Source organism: Rana temporaria, chromosome 12 (genome assembly GCF_905171775.1).
Source record: "Rana temporaria chromosome 12, aRanTem1.1, whole genome shotgun sequence".
Taxonomy (NCBI): Eukaryota; Metazoa; Chordata; class Amphibia; order Anura; family Ranidae; genus Rana; species Rana temporaria.
In genome coordinates, this window is record NC_053500.1 from 61361133 (window position 1) to 61385889 (window position 24757).

Here is a 24757-nt window from a genome sequence, read left to right on the forward strand (position 1 = left end):
TTCGGGCTGTAAAAAATTATTGTGTGTGGGCTTAAACGACGTGAAAAACCCGGGCATGCCTAGAAGCAAGTTATGAGACGGGAGCGCTCGTTCTGGTAAAACTACCGTTCGTATTGGAGTAAGCACATTCATCATGCTGTAACAGACAGAAAAGCGTGAATCATCTTTTACTAACACAAAATCAGCTAAAGCAGCCCAAAGGGTGGCGCCATCCGAATTGAACTTCCCCTTTATAGTGCCATCGTACGTGTTGTACGTCACCGCGCTTTGCAAAACCTTTTTTAACAATCGTGTGTGGGCAACATCGTTTTAATGATGAAGTTGGAAAAACATTGTTTTTTCTAGAGGCTGAAAAACTTTGTTTTTTACAAGCCGAAAAATTATCATGTGTACGCAGCATTAGCCTACAAAAGAATGATCGGATCATACCAAATGATAACTGCTCCTCTGATTGAAGCAGAAGGCCAAAAACAAAATGTACCTACCATCCTATACTAAGAGGGTTCTACATAATCTTGATTTCAGCAGACCTGCAATTGTAAAAACAAAACAGTCAAACAAAAGGTTTTCCTATTTAACTAATTTATGGCCACTTGACTCTAGTGATTTATAATTCCTTTCTCACCACTTTATTTTTTTAGGTTGTTCATAGATGGATTGTTACCCCCCCCCCCCCCAAAAAAAATAGATTACCCAAACCACACAACTCATGTGGATGGAGGAATCCTTCACAAAATGCACTATTGTATTCTGGGGCTCCACTACTGACAAAATGCACTGATCAGAGCTGCAGCCAATTGTCTACAGGCGCTGATCACCGGAATAATTTCCAACATCATCATTAGTTCTTCTTCTGTTGAGTGGGAACGTCCATAGATGGATCAAAATTTGTCTAGTCCCTACTGAACTGGGCTTTATACTTTTTGAATCTGCAGGCGCAAATAAGAAAAGGTTACTATACTCTGACCCAAGAAGAGAATTTTCATCAAAATAACAGCAAAGCCAACCTGAACTGAGACAGAAATATGGTGGTTGCCACTGCTGAATACCATTTGCCTGGTTGTTGTCTACTTCAGTGCTTATCGAGAAAATGTGTTTAAAACAAAAATTAGAACCTTGATTAGTAGCAGCCTTTTAATAAGCATTTCAGAAGGAGATATCAGTAATGGTAGCTTATATCCTTCAGCCCTGGTTCACACTGGGTACGATTTGGAATGATTTGAGATGCGATTTGACATGTCAAACCGCATCTCAAATCGGCGGCAATTGTCGGCAATGGCACTGTCCTAATCAGTGCGACGCCGCATCTGTGATTTCAAAAAGTAGTTCCTGTACTACTTTTTGAGATTTCGGGCCGCGATTTACATTAAATTGCGGCCGAAATCGCGTAAAAATCACGGCAAAATCACAGCCGCGAAATCGCGGTAAAATCGCGCATTTTACCGCGATTTTGAATTCGCAGCAGTGTGAACCTAGGCTGAGTAAGATAAAAAAAGTTCTAACCACTGAGAATGACCTCGTGCACACCTTTCAGGTTTTATTCATGTATTGCTCCACTATTTCCTCTCTGAGACGACACCTCCCAGGTGTGCCTTCTTTAACAGAACATTCCATGTGCTGCAACCCAGACACGTTCTTGTATTAGCAGGAATGAGTCAATGAATAAAACCATTTAGATATTGCTGGATCTAAACTGGGTTTATGTTGCTTTCTTTTTGAGACCTGAGAACTAAATCTGAACTGGGTTTGCATACCTCCCAACTTTTTGAGATAGGAATGAGGGACACCTATCAGCAGAAGTATGCAGGCATAGGACACAACACTTGCCATGCCCCTTAAAGGAGAATTGTACAAAAAAACAAGATTGGTTAAACCCACTTTTATCACTACTATTCCTTTATATTGGCTTTTACAAATGCAGCAATTTAGAAATCGGATGAAAGGTTTAGCACCTGGAAACACTTTTTGATAGATAAAAAGTGCATTTTATATACATCTCTATAGATCTGACCAAAATGAGAGAAAAATTAGGATAAATGAGGGACAGAGGGACATTGCTCAAAATTAGGGACAGTCCCTCGAAATCAGGTACAGTTGGGAGCTATGGGTTTGTATTGCTTTCTTTTTGAGATCTGAGAACTAAATCTAAACTGGGTTTGTGTTGCTTCCTTTTTGAGATCTGAGAACTGAATATGTTAAGAGGTTAAATGTGTGTGGCAATCTACTACATATTAAAAGGAAAAAGTTGCGCTACTATGAGAGATAGTGGGTGTAGCAGCCTGCACCAACAATAAGACAATATTGTGTAAGAAAAAAAAGTGCGGCGCTAAATGGAGATATAGGGGCAGATTCACGTAGAGCCGCGTAAAATTGTGCGGGCGTAACGTATCTGATTTACGTTACGCCTCCGTAAATTACACGGGCAAGTGCTGTATTCTCAAAGCACTTGCTCCGTAAGTTGCGGCGGCATAGCGGAAATCGGCCGGCGTAAGCCCGCCTAATTCAAATTTGGATCAGGGGGGCGTGTTTTATGCAAAACTACAGTGACCTGACGTGATTGACGTTTTTTCGGAAAGACGCATGCGCCGTCCGTGGAATTTCCCAGTGTGCATTGCTCCAAAGTACGCCGCAAGGAAGTCATTGGTTTCGACATGAACGTAAATGACGTCCAGCCTCATTCACGGACGACTTACGCAAAACGACGTAACTTTTTCAAATTTCGATGCGGGAACGACGGCCATACTTAACATTGGCTGCGTCTCATATAGCAGGGGCAACTTTACGCCGGGAAAAGCCTAACGTAAACGTCGTAACTTTACTGCGTCGGCCGTGCGTACGTTCGGGAATTCGCGTATCTAGCTAATTTGCATACTCGACGCAGAATTCGACGGAAGCGCCACATAGCGGTAAAAAAAAATGCAGTTTACATCCGACGGCAAAAGAGACTTACTCCTGTCTGATCTAATGGATATCTATGCGTAACTGATTCTAAGAATCAGGCGCATAGATACGACGGCGCAACTCAGAGATACGACGGCGTATCTGGAGATACGCCGTCGTATCTTGGTTGTGAATCTGGGCCATAGTGTGAACTATAATCGAAAACAAATGTGTAAGGGCATAAAAAAAGCCTGAAATATTAGTGAATAACACCATATATATATAAAGATGAACTAAATCAAAAGATTTGAAATAGCAGCAATAATTGTGAAAAATACAAATGTTCATATACATATGAGTATATCACAATGGGCCAAACTAGATGGTACAAGTCCACATTAGCCACAGATTTATGTGAAGTAATTCCACACATAAGAGTGGGATGGCATCACGTATGGGAGATATAAAAAGCCTTTATTGGCATAAATAAAATAAAAATTGAATAAGAACAGTAAAAATACAAGCCCTGTGAAGAGGCAGGTACAAATGATCACAAAATGGATGACAAAGCGTGGTGAACAAATAGCTGTAGCAGGCTATGTACCCAGGGTACATTTATGCCAATAAAGGCTTTTTATATCTCCCATTGGGATTAACTACACTATGTGGAGCCTTTTTTTATTTTTTCCATGTCCCTCCATGTGAGTATGTTCTCCTACTGTCTTCCACGAGGAGTTTTTCATTTCGGTTCACCATATCCCGAGTATACAAGACTAAAGACGCTAGACCACAGTGATATCCTTTGAAGCCTCAACGCTCATTCTGTGGATGTCATCCATCCTGACGATTTCGTTTATGCCTGTCTGACATACCGCCGCTGGCGAGTGTGTCCAACATGTCTGGTAAGAGTATCCATTCCTTACATGTTTTGGCTATCATTGGATTTTATGGTGGACTTCCTAGTGAGCTTCTAAACTTCTGGAGTGATGCGACTCATCTCACATTCTCAGTATAGTCGCATAACAGGACTTTTCTGCTCATTGGTCATACGTGATGCCATCCCACTCTTATGTGTTGAATTACTTCACATAAATCTGTGGCTAATCTGGACTTGTACCATCTAGTTTCCATTGTGATATACTCATATGTATATGAACATTTGTATTTTTCACTATTTCAAATCTTTTGATTCAGTTCATCTTTATATATATGGTGTTATTCACTAATATTTCAGGCATTTTTATGTCCCTACACATTTGTTTTGGATTATAGTTCACACTATATCTCCATTTAGCGCCACACTTTTTTTCTTTAATCTACTACATACATTTCTTTAGGAGTCATTTATATTGGGTGCAGTGGCCCAGATTCTAATACATGTAGCAGGTACTTCTCCAGACGTATGTAATCTATTAGGAGACAGCTGTCTGCTGCAGCAGCGTGGGCTTTTTGACCCCCCATTCCTCTCTTCACACACAGACTCTCACAACTGCTTGTTTGTAAACTCCCTATTGAAGGTTGTCTGTAAACTCCCTATTGGAAGAACCATGAGCCAATAATCAGACAGCAGCAAAGGACTATGGGGGAGGAGATAAAAAGCCAGAGGAACTAGGCCAGAGCCTCTTTTTGCCTACACCCCATCAGGAGAGCATCTCCTGCACTCTATGTGTGTGTGAAATCACAGCCTACCAAGGAGAACACAGCCTGCAACTCCAGCCCAGGGGAACAGATTGTTCATGCAGCTCCAGCCCAGAGGAACAGACTGTCCATGCTAAAGAAGGACACCCTGCAACAGCTCAAGGACTGAATGCCACTGCGACACACCTGCATCAAAGATCGATCGATCGCTTAGGGGAGGACTGCTGACTGTGTACAGAATTTGGTGAGGAGGCTTTGCCCAGGAACCTTTCATGCTTTTCATAGAATACCACATCCAAATATTGTCCACAGAGCTCCTACATTGCCAGTGAAGATAATAAAACGCAAAGCTTTGCCTCCAGGATATTACCGCGGTTGCTCTTAAAGGGGACACACCACAGGTAATGAGATCATTTCAATGGGTGTGTACTAGAAGCATCGTAGGCCGGCCTGGGGTTCCCCTATAACCACAGCATCCCACACACACACCAAAAGATTTTTGGGGAGTCTATTTAATCTGTACATATTGTTACCTATTGCTTTCGTTGTTTGCATAGTGTTTTTGACTGTTTTCTTTAAACTGTTTCAACCAAGTCCTGGGTACTTACACAGGTCCTGGCTGACTAATGTTAACCTGAATTTTACCTTTCTTTAAAGCGGGGGTTCACCCTATAAAAAAATTCTAACACTACATCCAGCCCAGCTCTCCAAATAAAATTACACTGACCTTTTTTTTTTTCCGCCGTAGATAGCGTTTATCCTTAGAATTCACCGCCGCTTCCGGGTAGGGAATCCTGTGGGAGTGGGCGTTCCTATTGACATGCCAATTGATTGACAGGCTGAATGTAGTGTTAGAAATTTTTTATAGGGTGAACCCCCGCTTTAAGTAAATAGGAAAGTATGACAATTCTGTTCATAGAGTGCACCTTTGATGCGACTTTACACTCTCTGGCACTCAAGTAGCACCAATGTTGCATTAAAGTCACATCAAAGTAGTACAGGAACCTTTGTGTGTCCAAAGTCACATGTTAGGGTTAGAGTTAAGGGCTAGGATTAGAAGCTAGGTATAAATGTTACGGTTTAGGGATAGGGTTACCACTAACCCTAACCAAAATAATCACAGCTAACTCTAACGATTATCGCTAACCCTAGCGATTACCGCTAACCCTAGCCTGAATGATTACCGTTAACCCTAACATTTAACCCTAACCCTAGCCATTAATCCTAACATTTAACCCTAGCCCTTAATCCTAACATTTAATCCTATCCTTAGCACTTAACCCTAACATCTAACCCTTAACCCTAGCCCTAACATTTAACCCTAACCCTAGCCCTTAACCCTAACATTTAACCCTAGCCCTTAACCCCAACATTTAATCCTATCCTTAGCACTTAACCTCCCTGGCGGTATGATTCTGTCTGGAATTACGTACCAAAAGCGGTACAATTATTTTGCAAGGAAATTTGGCGTTTTATACTGTAGGCCTGTCATTTTTAGAAATAACTCACATAAATCTGACCAAGCAAGAGTCTTGTAGGCATCCCGGGTATGATTTTTTTTTTTTAAAACAAAATTATAAATTATAATATAATAAATAATTATAAATAATTATATTAAATAATTATAAATAATTATAACAAATAATAATATAATTATAATAAAAATTATTCAATAATGTAATCAACTCAAAATCACTGAAATGTGCTCAGTTGCAGAATTGTCGCTGTCATTATTATTATTTTTTTATGACGAATTTCCCCACAAATCGCTATCGCACATTTCTGCAAGTGATTATAATTTATTATCGCTGTTTTCTAGCTGATCTAAAACCATTTTTGACATAAAGGGACACTTTTGGACAATCTACAGTTTTTAGGCAGAAATGAAATTATTTATTTTTATAAAAGTACATGTAGGGCACTGGGCAGACCACTAGGGACAAGGGGGGTGTGTATTTTTTACATACAGTACTGTAATCTATAAGATTACAGTATACTGTATGTAAAGTGTTTGTTTACTTTTTTGAATTTGGCGCCGTTCTCCGCTCCCGTGCGTCGTAACGTCGCAGGGAACGGAGATCGGCGGCACACGGGGAGACGTTCCTTTTGAGAGGATTGGCATGGACCTAGTGGGTCCCTTAGAGAAAACAGCTTGAGGGCACCAGTACATCCTTGTCATTCTCGACTATGCCACCAGATACCCAGAAGCTATTCCACTACGCAAGGCTAATGCTGAAAGTATTGCGAAAGAGTTGGTTCAGATGTTTACACGGGTGGGGATTCCCAAGACGTTGCTCACGGACCAGGGGACACCGTTTGTCTCCCGTATTATGAAAGAGCTATGTCAGCTATTTAAGGTACAGACTCTGAGAACATCAGTGTATCACACCCAGACAGACGGGTTGGTAGAAAGGTTTAACCGGACCCTAAAGGTGATGTTGAGAAAAGTTGTTAGCAGGGATGGGAAGGATTGGGACTTGTTACTTCCTTACCTGTTGTTTGCAGTTCGAGAGATTCCCCAAAGTTCCACAGGCTTCTTCCCATTTGAGCTTTTATATGGTAGGCATCCCAGGGGTATAATGGATGTCCTAAAGGAAACCTGGGAAGAACAGGGAGTAACTGGGACCAATGTGCTCCAGTATGTTGAAGATATGCGGGTGCGTATGGCTCAGATTGCTCCTCTTGTTCGCCAGCATATGGAGCAGGCACAGAATAGGCAGAAGTCCTACTATGACCAGAGGGCCCTGGTGAGACAGTTTGAGAGGGGGGACAGAGTAATGGTTCTAGTACCCTCCGCAGAAAGCAAACTTCTAGCACAGTGTCAGGGACCCTATGAGGTCTTAGAAAAAGTGAGCCCAGTAAATTATAAATTTAGTCAGCCAGGACGCCGGAAGAAGGAGGCCGTGTTCCACATAAACCTCCTTAAGCCATGGAGGGCTAGAGAGGACTGCATGGCCGCAGTGGGTGACACCACGCCTGATCCACAGGTACCTAGTCCTTCAGTGACAATCTCTCCAGAGCTGACACCTGAGCAAATAGAGGAGGCTAGAGGCTTGGTTGAGAGGAATAGTGATGTCTTCTCACCCAACCCTGGGCAAACCCGAGAGATTACCCATGATATTATTACAGAACCAAGGGGTTGTCGTAAGAGTGAAGTCTTACCGCATTCCGGAGGCCAAGAGGGAAGCTGTAAGGGCTGAAGTCAAGAAAATGCTTGAGCTTGGAGTGATAGAGGAGTCTCACAGCCAGTGGTCCAGCCCCATTGTTCTAGTCCCTAAACCTGATGGGTCCATCAGGTTCTGTAATGACTTCAGGAAGTTAAACGAGGTGTCTAAGTTTGACGCCTACCCCATGCCTAGGGTGGATGAACTAGTAGAGCGATTAGCCAAAGATAGGTTCTTCACCACTTTGGACCTGACAAAGGGTTATTGGCAGATCCAATTGACAAAGCGCGCCCGAGAGAAGACAGCCTTTGCCACTCCTGATGGCCTGTTCCAGTACATGATCATGCCTTTTGGCCTCCATGGAGCTCCAGCCACTTTCCAAAGGCTAATGGATAAGTTGCTCAGGCCCCACACCGAATATGCAGCCGCATACTTGGATGATGTGATCATTCATAGCCCGGACTGGGAAAGCCATCTGGACAAAGTGCAGGCAGTGTTGGACACTTTTAGAGGAGCGGGACTGACAGCTATCCCCTCTAAATGTGCCTTGGGCCTAGCTGAGGCTATATACTTGGGTTATATGGTTGGCAGAGGACTTGTTAAACCACAAATGAACAAGACAGGAGCTATACAGAGCTGGCCCAGACCGTTAAGGAAAAAACAAGTCAGAGCCTTTTTGGGGATCGTAGGCTACTATCGGAGGTTTATTCCTCACTTTGCTACAAGGGCTGCTCCGCTCACTGACCTTATTAAAGCCAGAAGTCCAGACACGGTAAAGTGGAACAGCAAGGCTGAGGAAGCCTTTGCTGGTCTGCGGGCAGCGCTTTGTGCCCAACCTGTGCTTGTGGCTCCCGACTTTAGAAAGGTGTTCTTTCTCCAGACCGATGCCTCAGAGGTAGGTTTGGGTGCAGTTTTGTCCCAATATGTGGATGGTGAGGAACACCCAGTTCTATATTTGAGTCAGAATTTGTTACCTCGAGAACAGCGCTATGCCACAGTGGAAAAAGTGTTTGGCGATCAAGTGGGCAGTAGAAACACTCCGCTACTATTTGTTGGGCAGACGGTTTACCCTCGTCACAGACCATGCTCCGTTAAAGTGGATGCACACCAACAGGGACAAGAACACTTGGGTCATGAGGTGGTTTCTGTCCCTACAGCCCTTTACTTTTGTGGTACGACATAGGGCAGGTCTCCACAGTAATGCAGATGCTCTGTCCCGAGTACATGGGTTTGCAGAGGTGGCCGCTTCCCACACAGGTGTTAAGCTGGGGGGGAGGATATGTGACAGGGTACACGGTTCTGTGTATATCAGTGAGAGGTTGGAAAGGTCAGCTTTCCCTGTCTTGGAAGCGGTTAAGCCTGGCCAACAGGTAAACCTACTCTCTCTCCCCTATTAATTAGCCTACACCTGATAGTGACTGGGAAAGTGGGAGCTCAGAGTGAAATCCAGGCTGCGCTGGATAGACAGACTGGAGGCTGTCTGTATATCTGAGGAATAAGGTCTGTCAGAACCAATTGTTTATATCGAACTGTCGTTTTGCTTGTTTATACTGGAGGCCGGAATAGCCGCTCCAGTAAGACGTAGTGAGGGACACTACTGTTTAGATAGCCTCCTAAGTTGGAGTAGGCCTTTTTATTTGTATTATTTTTTTGGATGCAATAAAGCCGTATTTATTGCTATTTTGGTGACTTTGCTATGCTGCATTTATCGCTATTTCTGTCAAAAACCAAGCGACTTTGCCACAATACATATAGGTACCTGCACTACTTTGATGTGACGTTGATGCTACTTGAGTGCCAGAGATTGTAAAGTTGCATCAAAGTTGCACCCCATGAACAGCACTGTCATAAAATGCAAAATGCATCAAAATCACATTAAAAAAAGGGTTCCAAAACGCAAAACACACCATCTGCAATCTGCATAGATGTGAACCTAGCCTTACCAATGTGGATGCTTTTCAACAAGGATGCAGATCACTTTTTTTTATGAGAAGATAAAGGTTCAAGCATAGAAAAGTTTGAGTGAGAAAAAAAATTAGGTTGCTAAGGGTTCCTTGAGATGTGGCTGATGAACCACCTTTTTGATGGTCCCTACAGAGTTCAAGGTTCAGAATCACATACCAGCCATACCAGCAGCACGACACAAAATATATTTTTACCTATCTTTTAGAGTGGCATTCTGAGCACCACTTTAAGGGGAACATTTTTCCGATTGATCACCAGTATAAGGGGCATTGTTCCTAATGACCCCTGATGAATTGGTTTTAGTAAGGGTTCCTCAAGACCTGAAAATTATTTTTGGGGTTCCTCTAGGGTAAAAGGCTGAGAAAGCCTGAATTAGATGATTGGAAGAATTCCCAGCTAGGACATTGTATTCTGACAAAGGGACTCTCTACTGACAGTGAGCACTGATCAACAAAAGTGTTCCAACATTCCCATTCAACAGAAGTTATATAACATGTAACGATTGACTTCTGCCAAACAGGAATGGCTACACATAGATCAAAATTTGACCAGTCTCTGATGAACTGACTGAATTCCAATTCATTTATGGTTCAATATCTCTGCAAAAAGTACACAAAGTCTATATGCCCTCCACCAGCTAATTCTACTGCCATCCTCAGCATGCACGACATTCCCATTCATGATTATTACTATTATATTGGAGAGGGCTTAAAAAAAAATATCCACCCCGGTTACCTTATATGCTAGGTTTGTTCTGATCATTGCTTCCAGGGGTTAACAAGCAAGTGTAGCCAGGTGCAGTCTACTGTAGTATGAATATAGCAGACAATACTGCAGGCTGCTCCTGTTTCCCTTTAGTGTTGCAGGCAGATTGCTTCCTGGTTCAAAAGTGTGATGCACACAAAGGACTGTGTGATTTGTAGCCCGGTCTTCAGCCATAACTGGATTGCTGAGTCTTTTTTCAGACTACTGTAACGCTTACCCCCGAAGGAGCCGCTGGTTAGTTTGGGACCGGCTTTCCAAGTTACCTTCTTGACTTGATCTAGGGGTGACTTTTGTGAATAAAGAGCAAGTATCCAGACACAAATTTAGTTTCAATGCTTTAATCCAAGGGCCCAAACTGGCCAACATCAACATAACACACGATAGAGAAAAGGTTGACGAGCGTAGAAGAACTTTAGTATCAGGCCCTGGATTTCAGGAGAGAGCAAGCTCATGGTGTAGTACATAAAAAAGGTTTTATTTATTTAAAATGATAAAATCAGACTACTCACAAGGGAGGTGCTTTAAAACCAGCACCTGGTGTCTTTGGCAGTATCGGGCTTGGACAGCCGCTCACCAGCTTGTCTTTGGGGTGCGTGCCCAGCTCCTACTACACTGTGGTCCCACAGGTCAAAGTACACTCCCTATATGCGTTGTCCACCTGGCTTCTACGCATTTCGCAAATCTGCGTCATCAGGAAACTCCCTTGTGAGTAGTCTGATTTTATAATTTTAAATAAATAAAACCTTTTTTATGTACTACACCATGATGAGCCCCTTGTTTTTTGAGGCATTAAGGAATATCTTGTGAGAGAAAAAAGGAGGACATACCCATCGATTAAAACGGAATACGTTTTTGGCCTATTATCAGCTGGGGTCTGGTGAGTGTGCATTTCAGCAGTTGGTGGTGGTAGCACTTATTTCTGTCGGGTGGAAAAGATAGCTGCACCCTATATGCATGAGACATAACACCAGGATCAATCACCATAATTATCCCCTTATTGGACTCTAACTGTGAAGTTGTGTTTTTTCACGCCATTTGGGATGTGTTATGTTATGAATGCTCATGAACTTTGATACATATATATATTTTTTGCACTTTATATTTATATTCATTTATATCTGTTTGTTGGCAAAATAGTTGCACATAGCACCACGCACATTTTATATGCTCAAGAAAATTGGACATTGATATTTATTTATTTGCATGCTTGAGAGATTTTGATATTTATTTATTTCATATTTTGTTTGTTGGCACAGTAGTTGCACTCAGCACTACGCAATTGTACATGCTCATGAGAGCTGGATATTGTTATTTATTTATTTGTTTAGTTATTTATTGTGCTCTATCACGTACATCACTGCACTGGATTCAGCACTTTATTGTATCACATATAAGTTATTTAATTTTTATTAACCAAGTATAAGGGGTTAATTATTTTGTGTTATCACGTATTCAGACCAGCGCAGTAACAACATTCTTCTGCTTCCATACTTAAACCTCTTTGAAGGTTTACACAGTACTGCAGCAGGTCAATATAATCTATCTTTTTGCACCGGTGACAACCACTACACTTTTGTCAGTCCCTCGCACCTGGGGCACAGGAGGCCCAACATTTCAGCTCCTCTGGAGGACAGTAAAATGAACTGTCCCGCTGTGGACAATCTGATCCCAGTGTTTGTCACAGACACTCCGGGTGGAACAGTCTCAGTGTGCAATCTTGGCGCAGTAGTAGGGCGCCTTAAGGCAGCTGGGACCTTCAAAGTCTCAGTCATCTTCCACATCAAACCGTTCCGGTCAAAGGAGAAGATGGTTCTGGCAAAATTTGGCGCGCCAATGGGCGTTCCCTCTCTAGTTGGCGCGAAAAAAATCTCTGTGCATGTCGCACGCAGGGGAGGGTGGCTCCTCCCACTTGGAAAACTTGTCCAGGCACGTTGCTGGCGCGTGTCGAACTGCACGTACGCCCAGGCTTAGCGGTGCAAGGTTAACTCCCTCACCACTGGACAGTTTTTCACACGTGGCCAATCACTCTTCGCTCTTTAGTAAATTACACTCACACCTTTTCTGGTTGTCAATGGCAACAGCCGGTATCCCGGACGAGCCACGACATGTAGCGCTTACCCCCGAAGGAGCCGCTGGTTAGTTTGGGACCGGCTTTCCAAGTTACCTTCTTGACTTGATCTAGGGGTGACTTTTGTGAGTGTGAATAAAGAGCAAGTGTCCAGACACAAATTTAGTTTCAATGCTTTAATCCAAGGGCCCAAACTGGACAACATCAACATAACACACGATAGAGAAAAGGTTGACGAGCGTAGAAGAACTTTAGAATCAGGCCCTGGATTTCAGGAGAGAGCAAGCCTGCTCTCAGCAATAGTCAAACTCAATTCTTCGCCACCCAATCAGGGTGGGTAAAGCGCCCCCGGACAGGCAACTATCTCAGGTCTGGCAGCCGGAGCGCCACTTGTAGATCACTGGGAGGAAACAGACCTCTGCCACAGGACTGGCTCAGGGCCTCTGCCACAGGCTGGACAATTTAGGATTTGTGAAATCAGTTGGAGCAAATCCTCCCAGTTAGTTCAATCAATGTCACCCACTGACAGCTTGAGCATACCTGTCATACAGTGTGGTGACCAGATCCCCGATGGTTCGTCTAGGGCTCCAGGACAACCTCTAGTTCTAGGTGCTCCCGAGCCAATTCCCCACCGTACAGCTCCCGGCTTAGGATCCTCTCAGCAGAAGGTTGGGACCCAGCAAGTCGCTGGAGCCCCTTTCAATGTTAGGGTGAGGCTCTGCATGATGCCTGAACTCAGCCTGGCAGGACGCGGTGGCGGGGCCCATGGATGCGTGTACCCTGAAGGTGGGTACCGCACCTGGAACTCGGGCCCGCAAGAACGAACCCGCCAAAAGCGGCTGCCACAGATATATCCCCCCTCCCAGCATGCCCAACGAGGGAGAAACTCCTCAGATTGGCTGCTGGAAGAAGGTGGGTCCCCCAGAATCCCTCTGATAATGCAACCCTGGAGCGCAGACTGACCTACAGGACAAATTCTGGAAATGGCAGCAGCCTAAATTTCCATAATTAGTGAATGGGAGTAAATTAACCCTCCCATTCCCCACTATTTAGTATAGCGCCCGTACTGAAAGTAGGGGGGCGCTACACTACATTTCCCAACAAGCCATCTACCAAGAAGGGGGATTATAGGAGAGTCTATAAAATAAGTTTCCCAGCAAGTCCACACTCTCTTCTTCCTGAGATTCATCAATAAACATGAGAGCTGCCGCCCAGCTGCTGGGACTGCAGCCTATCAAGACCCTGGGAGTCATCGCTGTCCCTGCCTGAGAGGGTCTGCATCACTGAACGACATTAAAAGATCTCTTGTCCCTCTCCAGGTACCAGCCCAGACAGCTGTGTACACATCTGTCTGACCTACTGTGTTCCTCTTTCTGCTGGTTGATAAACAGACCCTGCACCCATTCCTGCGATCTGGTGAGCGGGCTCATGCCCAAATCCCCTTTTTGTCAGTAACATACAAAACATGGACATTGCATGCAGACATCATAACCCGGATTGCCCCGGAACTTGCCACTTCTGCCATACCCACTATTTTTCTACTGACTGTTCAACCTTCTAGTCTTCCCTGAGGATTCCCCATGTTTTACATCTTTGAGCTCCAATGTGCCGGTGAAGACTGTGTTCAGTCCTGACACTTGGACTACCCTTTTTCCTCATCTGCGGTAAAGTGTGACTGGCCCAAATACTTGCTCAATCCCTCCATAGGATTGAAGTCCCTGAAGGCCACCCCTTTTCTTAGCTACAGCCCATTACAATTGAGCCATCTAGGTCCATTCAATTATTCAGAGTCTATTATTGCCCTGCACATTTAAGTGTCATTATTTATTACTATCTGATTGTTATTCTGTACATATCGAACTGCTGAATGTTCAATTCAACCTGGGTGCTGTCCTAGGGGTTTGGAAGTTTAACACTTTATTGCACCTCCTGTTTGTTTGGTTATTACAGAAAGTCTGCTGAATTCAGTTTACATTGTGTCTGCGGTTCATTTAAAGGAGTATACAATATTTCAGAACCTAGAGTGTCAGAAGGGCTGAGAAGTGTCCAGGGTCAGGGCAGCACAAGAGGGCAAGCAATATCCAGTGGCCTTCACGGGGGTAGCGCTACACAAGTATATATTATTGTGGAATATCTTCACAGGTCTATTATACCATATTTGCAAAGCTCTGCAAGCTTCCTCTGGCAAGTACACAATCAGCTGCATCGGACAAAACTATTCTTCTGTTCATGGGCACCTACAATTCCAAGCAACAGGACCAGCCAGCGAACTCACCATCTTTCTCAAGTCTGAACGTTCTTGCAGTGTACCTTAACCTCCCTGGTGGTATAATTCTTTCTGGTTTTAGGTGCTGAAAGCGGTACAATTATTTTGCATGAAAATTTGGCGTTTTACATTGTAGGCCTGGAATTCTTAGGAATAACTCACTTAAATTTGTCCAAACAAGAGTCTAGTAGACATCTCGGGTATGATAAAGTTTGAAAAACAAAATCATAAATTATAATATAATAAATAACTATAAATAATTATAACAAATAATAATGTAATTATAATAAAAATTATTCAATAATGTAATCAAATCAAAAACACTGAAATTTGCTCAGTTGAAGAATTGTCGCTGTCATTACTTTTATTTTTTTATGATGAATTTCCCCACAAATCGCTATCGCTCAATTCTGCAAGTGATTATAATTTATTATCGCTGTTTTCTAGCTGCTCTAAAATCACTTTTTACATAAAGGGACACTTTTTGGTTGCTATGGACAATCTACAGTTTGCAGGCAGAAAGAACAGTTTTTATTATATAAAAGTACATGCAGAACACTGGGCAGACCACTAGGGACAAGGGGGGTGTGTATTTTTTACATACAGTACTGTAATCTGTAAGATTACAGTATACTGTATGTAATGTGTTTATTTACTTTTTTGAATTTGGCGCCGTTCTCCGCCCCCGTGCGTCGCAACATCGCATGGAACGGAGATCGACGGCACACAGGCACTGTGTGAATCGAGTGAGGACGCTGCTCGCTCACACAGCGGGGAGGCATCGCAGGATCCAGGGACAAGGTAAGTAAACCATGCCTGTGGATGCGGCGAGGCGATCCCGAGTCTGGCTCGGGGTTACCGTTAATGGTACTGAAATCTTACCCAGAGCCAGACTCTGGAATACCGCCAGGGGGGGTTAAAGGGGTCATAAAGGTTTGTGTTTTTTCACCTTAATGCATTCTATGCATTAAGGTGAAAAAACATCCGAGGATTAGCGGTCTCCTCAGCCCCTGTTTACTTACCTGACCCCTCGAAAGTCCCAAGCCGCAAACGCTCTGGTTTCTCGGTCGGGCTTCTCGGCTCATTCATTGGTTGATTGATAGCAGCGCAGCAATTGGCTCCCGCTGCTGTCAATCAAATCAATGACGCGTTGCGCCAGGGGGCGGGGCCGATTGATACAGCCGGTGGCCATAGCCGCTGACTGTATCATGGGAGCTTGGCCGCAATAACAAGTAACCCCCATGGGAGAGAGCTCCCATGAAGGGGGTTAGTTCTTGTGGGGAGGAGCCGACACAGCTGCCGAGGGACCCCAGAAGACCAGGGGCCACTCTGTGCAAAACGAGCTGCACAGTGGAGGTAAGTATGACATGTTTGTTGTTTAAGAAAAAGGGAACCTTTAGTGTCCCTTTAAGGTAATTGAAAATCCAATCCTATATATTATTTAACATTTATTTTTTTGTCATTTAACCACTTCCAAACCGCCTACCGCAAATATACTGCGCGAAACATCGTACCTGTATGTAATTTCGTGCAATAGACTCTGAGAACGCACACTGATTGGACAGAGGGGTAGCCAATCAGTGGGTCTGGCAGGCCTGATGTCCGCTGGCCACCTGCCATCAGTCCCCAGAGAGGCAGAACACTGCTATGTAAACAAGTCAGATTGCCATTCTGACTAAGCCCCCCACACAGTTCGCAAGCACCCCCTAGGGACACACTTAACCCGTTGATCGCCCCTGATGTTAACCCCTACCCTGCCAGTATTTTTTTTAGCACTGATCACTGTAATAACATCACTGTTCCCCCAAAAAAGTGTCAAAAGTGTCAGGTGTCTGATTTGTCCGCCACAATGTCGCAGTCCCACTAAAAACCACTGATCGTCGCCATATATATATATATTAGCTGTCCCCTCAAAATAACTCAACACACAGCCATTAATGTCTAAACCGCCGGCAACAAAAGTGAGTATATGTGTGTGTGTATACAGTATATATATATATATATATATATATATATATATACACATACACACACACATTTTATGTGTGACCAGTTTTAACCATCTCATTGTCATAATGCAAAGTAAACAACATGCAGTTTGATGCATTGTGGTGGCATTCATTTTCAATGACACCTCAGAGCCATTTACAGAACACTGCAGCACATGATATACATCATTGATGTGTGGTGGAAAAAAAAAGGAGGATTAGTTTCTCCTGTGCTGGGGCATGCATGTGTGGATTGGGAATCTCTAGGTATCAATAACAAGCACCTCCAACATCGGAAACACATTACAGCTCATGGAGAGTATCCTTGCATCTTCGCCAATCCTTCCATCTTCACAGAGAGATTTGCAGGTGATATCAGATAAGCTGGCCATACATTAGTAGAATATCTTCCGAAAGTTTTCATTTTAAGAATGTTTGTTTTCCATTTTAATCATTAGTGGGATCAAATCAACATTCATTTTTGACCACAGTGATGAGAAAATCTTAAGGAGCAGGATGGAATTTTTTTTTCTCAAATGAATGAATTTCAAACAATGAGTGGTTTTTGTCCAGGAAAGTCCATTCACTCCAAAATCAAATGTTAAAAGCAAATTACATTTTGAAGTACTTTTGAACAACATTCGTCTAGTAATCGAATGTACTAAAAATGTTCTTATGAATTTTCGTACAGATGTTTGAAAATCAACTAGTGTATGGCCAGGTTTGGTTATGTAGCAGGGTGCCACTTGCAAATGTGGCCTAAAGACTACAGTTTATAATTGAGAAGGAACTCGGCTCCCTCCGGTGGCCAAACCTTATACTGTCACCACTTGTTTGGTTTTATGATATTACAGCTATGCATTATGGAATTTGAAGTGCAGGGAGATAAACACTCCATTGCCTTGGGTGTTTGACAGACTACGGTACCCATAGTGCAACTGTGCTACCCAAAGTGGATTGCATCATGCACAGCCTTCTGGGGGAAGTTACTTAAAGGAAGGGGAAGCGTGCATGCTTCCTCTTGGGATGGCAACTTCTAGCAAGCAGGAAGCCTAGGCCTCAGAAGCCTGGGCGTAGTCGCCAGCGCGGATCACCCATCCTGAGAGGGGATCGTTGACGCAGTGTTTGGCCTACGTTTCAGGGCGACCAGTGTCACCTGTCCACCGGCACTTTGTGATGGCTGCGCAGAAGACTAGGGACCGTCAGTTGCAGAGAGGCCGAGAGGCGGGACTTCACAGATGGAGAATACTGGAGAGGCGAGGCCTCATTGGGTAAGAAGGGCACCTGCCCAATGATATAATAACTGTATTGCAGGAAAGTAGATCTAGTAGACTCAACGTTGTTGCTTGGAGGTTGACACGTCACGTGCAGGGATACTTTGCATCCAGCAGTGACTGTGCATTAAGGGAATTGGCGCTTATGTTGCCAACACGCCATACTTACTTTAACGTTAATTTCCAGTTTATTTACCCCTATTGGATTACAAATTGTTTACATGCACCAACTAATGCTAGCGAAGACTTCAGTTAACCGGAAGAGAACTATTGCAAGGTTTAGTCTGATCAACTAAGCTACCATAGTAGGACACGTGTCCAAGGACTGCCCGCTAGGGGGAGCTAAAGAGTTATAGTTTCATATACATAGAGTAATTACTTTATACTCATTTTGTACAGTGTTGCTGTTCCGCAGAGCTGGGTGAGGCCTGGTGGAGAGGTACCCCGGTGCTGATAGTACTGTACTGGAGAGACCCCTCCCCCGCTTTCTTACACAGGTCTGTGATATTGCAGGGCCCTGTAAGCAGTCAACTGTATTTGTTTAACCCTGTTTAACTCTGTTTTATTTATCTTTTCTTACCAAGTAAATAATTACCTCTTTGTTAATCAGAAAGTTGTGTGCGGAGTTTATCTGGGCAGTACAAGGTAATCATAATTAATTGCAATTTTTTTATTGTGTATATCATTGTGGTTCCCAACTACTGGTGGGTCCCATAATCACACTGTGGTCCAGTTGTGCCAAGGGAGGGTTCGGGCCAAATATATTGGGGTTGATAGGCAGAGTACAGACCCAAAATTACTCAGCAGCTCCTCCGGGGGGTAGTGCTACAGTTACATGGAGACACAGTTTACAAAGTGACTGAGTAGACTGAGGTAAATCCAGACTCCATCCATCGGTTACTTCCCTGACCTATTCCAGCAGATATACGTGCTTGTATTCATATGATTTTCTGTCAGGTTGTTATTGCCATCTGTCTGAGATTATGCCTTTCTATTTCTACTGGTGATCATTGTAACAGAACAGAAATTGATGGCAAATCCACAATGTCACATTTGTCACCAGACTCTACCAATGTAAACATCTGTTCCATTGTTCTGGACATCTCCCCTCACACTGGATAAATATCCACTCATTTCCTGGTATGCCTGCTGGAGAGGATATGGTGGGAAATCCCCAGGATACAGACAGCAAAAAAAACTCTGTCAGGGGAATTTACGAAGACTGGAGCAGCTGTGAATAGCAACCAGTCAGCTTCTATATTTCATTTTCAAAGCTCTGTCTGCTCCAGTTTTGATAAATTCCCCCTGAATTTCCCTCACACCTATACATCCATACAACTCTATACAGTTAGGGTGACCACATTTCCATACAGCCATTCAGGGACACCCCCCCCAGCAAGCAGCGGTCGGTGACATCACAAGGAGGCAGTGCCGCCATATGACGTGGCCGAGAGGCCCCGCCCCTTACCTATTTAAGCATTTGTTTCATGTATGGAAGCCCAACATTGCAGCTGCAGGCAGCCACTTAGATTCACAGAGTGTTATTGTTCTTGCGATGTTGGGCTAACATACATGAAACAAATGCTGTTTATATCTAAGGCACTAAAGTTGTATATAAAACCCTGTAAACCACAAAAGAAATACAAATGACCCAAGGGATCTGGGGTAAAAACTGCACATACACTAACCTACCCCACTACTACACTGACCTACTGTACCTGATTCCTACACTGACCTACCCGACCACTACACTGACCTTCCTGATCATTAAACTGACCTACCCGATTCCTACCCCGTCCATTGGGGGAGCATGTCAGATCCTCAGCCCTAAGGGACTAATGCTGGGACCTGTAGTCCTTCATTAGGAGGATGAGGTCAGTGGCAGACTGGCAGTGCTGGGGGCATGGGTTAAGTGGCAGTGCTTGGGAAGGGATCACTAACTCTCACTTGCTGTCACCTGTTAGTGTCCACTTGGGAGGGGAGAGGGGCTTGGTGAGGGTGAGAGAAAGGGTGGGGGAGAGAGAGAGAGAGAGAAGGGGTGGGAGAGAGGGGGTGGGAGGGAGAGAGAGGAGAAGGGGTGGGAGAGAGAGGAGAAGGGGTGGGAGAGAGAGGAGAAGGGGTGGGAGAGAGAGAGAGAAGGGGTGGGAGAGAGAGAAGGGGTGGGAGAGAGAGGAGAAGGGGTGGGAGAGAGAGAGAAGGGGTGGGAGAGAGAGGAGAAGGGGTGGGAGAGAGAGAGAAGGGGTGGGGGAGAGAGAGAGAGGGAGGGAGAGAGAGGAGAAGGGGTGGGAGAGAGAGGAGAAGGGGTGGGAGAGAGAGGAGAAGGGGTGGGAGAGAGAGGAGAAGGGGTGGGGGAGAGAGAGAGAGAAGGGGTGGGAGAGAGAGAGAAGGGGTGGGAGAGAGAGAAGGGGTGGGAGAGAGAGAGAGAGAAGGGGTGGGAGAGAGAGAGAGAGAGAGAGAGAGAAGGGGTGGGAGAGAGAGAGAGAGAGAGAGAGAGAGAGAGAAGGGGTGGGAGAGAGAGAGAGAGAAGGGGTGGGAGAGAGAGAGAAGGGGTGGGAGAGAGGGAGAAGTGGTGAGAGAGAGAGAGGGGGGGTGGATGAGAGAGAGAGAGAGGAGGGGTGGATGAGAGAGGGGGATGGAAGAGAGAGAGAGAGAGGGGGTGGATGAGAGAGAGAGAGAGGGGGGGTGGATGAGAGAGGGGGGTGGAAGAGAGAGAGAGGGGGGTGGATGAGAGAGAGAGTGGGGGTGGATGAGAGAGAGAGAGAGGGGGGTGGATGAGAGAGAGAGAGAGAGGGGGGGTGGATGAGAGAGGGGGGTGGATGAGAGAGAGAGAAAGGAGGGGTGGATGAGAGAGGGGGATGGGAGAGAGAGAGATAGAGAGAGAGAGAGAGGGGGGTGGATGAGAGAGAGAGAGGGGGGGTGGATGAGAGAGGGGGATGGAAGAGAGAGAGAGAGAGAGAGAGAGAGAGAGAGAGGGGGGGTGGATGGATGAGAGAGAGAGAGAGAGGGGGGTGGATGAGAGAGAGAGGGGGTGGATGAGAGAGGGGGATGGATCATGGAAGAGAGAGAGAGAGGGGTGGATGAGAGAGGGGGATGGAAGAGAGAGAGAGAGAGAGAGAGAGGGGGTGGATGGATGAGAGAGGGGGATGGGAGAGAGAGAGGGGGTGGATGAGAGAGGGGGGGTGAGTGAAATTGACCCCCTAAGCTGGCCTGCAGTCCTTCCTGTACCCCCTGTCCCAGCCCCTGTCTGTGGGTAGGTGTGTGTGATGTATGCACCTACCTCCAGACCATCCTTGTCCTCTGTCAGCCTTCTTGATGACAGGCACAGCTGGAGCCAACGTTGGCAGAAGGTGTGCAGGCGGCTCTGGGACTGGGAGGATGTCACTGCTGCTCAGGTCTTCTCTCACTCCCTCTGGCGCTGTTCCTTCCAGTCAGCCTCCTGCTTCTCCCCGGGGCCACCACTCTCTGTTGTTCTCAGATGCTGCTGCTCTCCCTCTCAGATGCTGTGAAACTGTCCCTCTCTGGTATGTCAAGGGGCAACCTCGGAGCTCAGCTGCTTTGGGTCCCAGGAGGTCAGAGGAGGAAGTGAAATCCTCCCGCGCTTTCAGCTCTGAACACAGAGGGGGTGCACTGCAGCTGTGATGTCACTGGTTGCTACACGCCAAGCGGCTCTAGCAACCAGTGAGCACAATGAAAGTCAGGTGGAGCGGAGGTGGTTCTGCAATCTGCATGCCGGAGACAGCGCTACCGCGGCTCAGACTCCCCCACTGAAATTATCATGACTTTACCCAGTGCTTCATTCCGGGACACTGTATTGTCCCGCAATGAAGGCATCCGGGAACAGGGACACAGATGCCAATTAAGGGACAGTCCCGGGCAATCCGGGACACGTGGGCACAGTATACAGTACATACATAGTATTATGTTCCATTTCCTCAGTCACTCTCCTCCAGTGATCAGACTGCAACAGGCATTTGTAAACACAACCAAAAATCACACAGGTACCAGGTTTTAGATTCCTCTACCATCTATAAGCATTTATCAGTCCAAAATGCAAACACTGACCCTGGATACTGGATATGTCCGACTGGGCAGAAAAGCAGCTCAAGGCATTGTGATGATAGGCCACCTTTAAAAACAGATTGTGACAGCAGCCCTGAAACGCAAAGTTGAGCAGTTCCGTAACATGGTTTTATTGGCATGATTTCCAATACTCCTGAGGCTATGCTATGTACATGGCCACCCTGGTCTCCCCGTGACCTTCTTCATAGAAAGCCACGAGCACTGCACTTTGTTTCCCTACAGAATCATTGATGCTCTATCCAGCATACTCCAACTCCATCTATCATTTTTCCAACCACTGGGGTTTTCCTTATTTTGAGGGCCCTTTTTTGGCCCTCAAATAAGTCAGCATATGCATCTGTTTTCTGTTAATGTAAGCTACATCTACGTGTGAAAATTTGGGGGATTGGGTATCTTATTTTACGCTGTCAGCAATTTATTACAACTCCCGATCCCAACTATACTGGAAACTTCCAAGTATATTGTGTCTTCCATTTTACTGCTATGGATAGGCGTTGTAATTTGTTTGGGAAACGGTATCCTATGTTTTAGGTTTGTTCCTTATTCTTGTGGTGAATTTTTCACTGTATGACTTAGGCACTAAAACGTATAATAAAACTTAGTACTTTTTTAGTTCATATCCGGCCTATAGTACAATGATGGCCGAGCGAGACCACTCTATCCTGGGTGGACATCATATGATGTACTTCCCAGAGCATGTCTTGCGTGCGACAATAGATCAGTGTAACGGCCCCCTACCAGTACCATGTAATTGCTGTGACCAATCACAGGAGATCACATGACAATTGTACAGAATGGATGGCTTCCATTCATTGGGGGTAGATTTACTAAAACCGGAGAGTACAAAATCTGGAGCTGCTGTGCATGGTAGCCAATTCTAACTTCATCTTGTTCAATTAACCACTTAACGCCCGCCGCACGCCTATTTACGTCCACAGAATGGCACGTACAGGCAGAAGGACGTATATATACGTCCCTGCCTTCTAGCGGGTGGGGGGTCCGATCGGGACCCCCCCGCTGCGTGCGGCGGGCGGCTTACCTCGGGGAGCGATCGGGGACGACGGCGCGGCTATTAGTTTATAGCCGCTCCGTCGCGATCGCTCCCTGGAGCTGAAGAACGACGAGAGCCGTATGTAAACACGGCTTCCCCGTGCTTCACTGTGGCGGTGTATCGATCGAGTGATCCCTTTTATAGGGAGACTCGATTGATGATGTCAGTCCTACAGCCACACCCCCCTACAGTTGTAAACACACACTAGGTGAACCCTAACTCCTACAGTGCCCCCTGTGGTTAACGCAATTTAAATGCATTTTTTGCTGTGAAAATGACAATGGTCCCAAAAATGTGTCAAAATTGCCTGAAGTGTCCGCCATAATGTCGCAGTCACGAAAAAAATCGCTGATCGCCGACAATAGTAGTAAAAAAAAAAAAAAATTAATAAAAATGCAATAAAACTATCCCCTATTTTGTAAACGCTATACATTTTGCGCAAACCAATCGATAAACACTTATTGCGATTTTTTTTTACCAAAAATAGGTAGAAGAATACGTATCGGCCTAAACTGAGGAAAAAAAATGTTTTTATATATATTTTTGGGGGATATTTATTATAGCAAAAAGTAAAAAATTTTGAATTTTTTTCAAAATTGTCGCTCTATTTTTGTTTATAGCGCAAAAAATAAAAACCGCAGAGGTGATCAAATACCACCAAAAGAAATCTCTATTTGTGGGGAAAAAAGGACATCAATTTTGTTTGGGAGCCACGTCGCACGACCGCGCAATTGTCTGTTAAAGCGACGCAGTGCCGAATCGCAAAACCTGGCCTGGGCATTTAGCTGCCTAAAGGTCCGGGGCTTAAGTGGTTAAGCTTTGACAAAAAACCTTGAAGCTGTTTGCCTTCTATGCAGAGCATCACAAGATTGTGCGCTCTAGTTTTAGTAAATCAACCCCACAGTGTACTATTGTGTTGATCTCTGTAATTGGTCAGCCCATCTGTGCCATGTGATTAGCTGTGGTCAAACACAGCTAATCACAATAGTATATAATAAATGAATCGATTTCATTCAGTAAACGTGGTTGTTTATACCAGTGGTATTCACTGTTATAAGCATTTAAAGTATACAAAAATAAAATCATGATCACCTCCTCAGAGTAGTGTGTTATTATGGTAACAGTGTACAAAATCATAAAAAAGTTATAAAAAAGAAAAAATATTTTTAAACTTGAAAAAAAAAGATTACATTTTTTTTTTTTTTTTTTAACATACTGTCCTCCAGTTAGTGGACTCCATTCACAAACTGGTATCATACTGCATCTGAGTATGTGGTAAGTTACAGCACAGCATTTTTCCAAATTTCTTTTTTTATTGACTAAAAACGCTACTAAAATACTGCATGCACTATTTTGTGAAGTGATGTGGTATTTAAGTACTGAAACCTTGCGTTTAGTCCTTAACAACCAGTAACTTCATGGTTGTTAAGGAGTGGGCGGCCGCCACATCCTTAACAACCGATGAGTCATCAGCTGTCAGCGGGCTTCCCCACTGACAGCAAAGGTAGAGTGCAACACAGGGCCCAGTGGCACAACTCAGCACCTTAATGCGTAAAATATTCTGATAAGTGATTGGTTAATTATCCAATCTATAATATTGATCATAAGGGACAGCACA

At 44.6% G+C, this 24757-nt stretch overlaps 1 protein-coding gene across 4 annotated transcripts in view; it reads right to left on the minus strand.

The window, feature by feature from the left end:
• Positions 1 to 24757, minus strand: part of OTOP2 (otopetrin 2) — a 142167-nt gene that overhangs the window by 52308 nt on the left and 65102 nt on the right. Inside the window, exon 2 of one of the 4 annotated variants that reach the window (XM_040331189.1) lies at positions 486 to 530. The exons of the other annotated variants lie outside the window; for them this stretch is intronic. The gene's annotated coding sequence lies outside the window, so the exon portion shown is untranslated. The remainder of the gene's footprint in view (positions 1 to 485; positions 531 to 24757) is intronic. 4 annotated transcript variants of the gene reach the window in all.